This window comes from Mobula birostris, chromosome 10 (assembly GCF_030028105.1).
Source record: "Mobula birostris isolate sMobBir1 chromosome 10, sMobBir1.hap1, whole genome shotgun sequence".
In the NCBI taxonomy this organism is placed as follows: domain Eukaryota; kingdom Metazoa; phylum Chordata; class Chondrichthyes; order Myliobatiformes; family Myliobatidae; genus Mobula; species Mobula birostris.
The window spans coordinates 52,187,152-52,189,192 of NC_092379.1; the positions used below are offsets into that span (position 1 = coordinate 52,187,152).

A 2,041-nucleotide genomic window follows, 5' to 3' on the forward strand; every position below is an offset into this window, starting at 1 on the left:
AATTTCACCATATCTCTACAACTTAAAAGGTAACAGTCTGAAACCTTTTTAACTAGTGGGTGACTAGAAAAATAATGCTTGCCCCTTAATTCATTTTTCCAATCCTCCTGACACTTCTTCTCTATACTTTTTTAATCCTACTTCTCAATTCTGCTCTGCCGAGGGGAACTCTAATTTCTACTTGCCTGCTCTGCAAGGAAGACTTTGCAATGCCATCCACAATTTCACACTGCTGTATTAGATTAGCCACCGAGTTTTGAGCGGAGCCGCTGCTTTCAGGGACCTTAAACACGCCCGCTCTCTCCAGCAATCCCCACGCACCCGCATTCACCGTGCGAGCCGAGTGCGCAGGCGCCGAGAACCGGAAGTCGCGCCGGAAAGGGGCTCACGTGCTGAGTGGACAAAAGCTCAGGGGGAATCGGCGGCAGGTAGGAACGGGACTCCGGGCGGCAGATTTATTAGCATAGGGGTCCGGCCTGGAGCAGTCTGCGGTTGGCGGGAAAAATCGGTGCGACTTTCGGATACACACGCTGGCACAATACCGGCCCTTCCACTCTCCCTTCAGCCTTCGATCCGCATGCTGACCGAATGCGCTGACGCCATCTGGGCCCAGAGGTCACAATGCGCATGCGTGTTTCTTGGAGTGCGTGGAGGATAGATCGGTTTCTCGTTCGTGGGGTGTTATGGGTAAAGCGGCAGCCATGGGCCACAGGTTGAGCACTTAGGAACGTAGATGGGACAATATGTGAACTAAAGAGCTGCCGATTCTGGAATTTGGGATTAAAAAAATAACACGATGTTGGAAGAACTCAGCATTTCATAGCGTCAAAGAGTCCAGAAATTGTCTCTTTGCGCATACTATCAGTGTTGTGTAGTGAGCCGGTCCTATCTGTTCACGTTTGATCCATGGCCTTATACATTTCTCTTATCTGGATAGACATTAACATTGCTAATGTGTCTGCCTCAGCCACTATTTCTGGTAGTCTGTTCCAAATACTCACCACCCATTGCAGGAAGAAGCTGCCCTAATGTCCTTTTTAAATATTTTGCCTCTGATCATAAGCTAAGGTCTCTTGTCTTTAGCATCCTCTTTCCAGGTTAAATCTCTCTGTGATTTCACGCTGTCTATGCTCCTCATAATCCTGTAGGCCAATGTCAGGCCACACTTGATTATCAAGTCCATTTCAGAAAATACAATGCTAGCCCTTCCCTTAGAATTTAGACATCCAAGTCTAGACAGTATTCTGGTCAATGGTTTGTGCACTCTTTCAGAATCAGAATCAGGTGTGTTGTGAAATTTGTTAACTTAGCAGCAGCAGTTCAAGGGTCGGCACAACATTGTGGGCTGAAGGGCCTGTACTGTGCTGTACTGTTCTATGTTTTACGTTCTAATGCAATACATAATATAGAAGAAAAACAAGTGAGTAAATCAATTGCAGTATATGTATATTGACTAGATTAAAAATCATGCGTAAAGAAGAAATAATAGGTATTTAAAAAGTGAGGTAGTGTTCATGGGTTCAACGTCCATTTAGGAATCAGGTGGCAGAGGGGAAGAAGCTGTTCCTGAATTGCTGACTGCCTTTAAACTTCTGTACCTCCTACCTGATGGTAACAGTGAGAAAACGGCATGCCCTGGGTGCTGGAGGCACTCTTTCTAATTTACTACAATCTTTCCTATAACAGGGTGATCAAAACTGTACTCTAAGTGAGGTCTCATCAGCATCGTAATTTCTAAACTCTATACTTATTGCCCTATCCGATGAAGGCCAATGTGTCAAACACCACCTTCACCACCCTATCTTCCCGAGATGTTGCTTTCAGTAAATTGTGCACTTTGCACTCCTTGGTCCCTCTGTTCTATGACACTCCCTAGGTCCCAAATATTCACTGTGTCAGTCCTACCCTAGTTTGATCTTCCAAAATGCAATACCTTGGGTTTATTGTGATGGAAAGCCATTTGCCCATCCTCAGTGCACATGCCTAGCCAATTAGGATTCCCCTGTGATTTCTCGTAACCTTCTACACTGTCCATAGTACC

At 45.5% G+C, this 2,041-nt stretch overlaps 1 protein-coding gene across 1 annotated transcript in view; it reads left to right on the forward strand.

The window, feature by feature from the left end:
* The first annotated feature begins 347 nt into the window (after positions 1-347).
* LOC140204036 (uncharacterized) overlaps positions 348-2,041 on the forward strand; it is a 76,722-nt gene continuing 75,028 nt past the window's right edge. The window contains exon 1 of the mRNA XM_072270286.1: positions 348-428. The gene's annotated coding sequence lies outside the window, so the exon portion shown is untranslated. The remainder of the gene's footprint in view (positions 429-2,041) is intronic.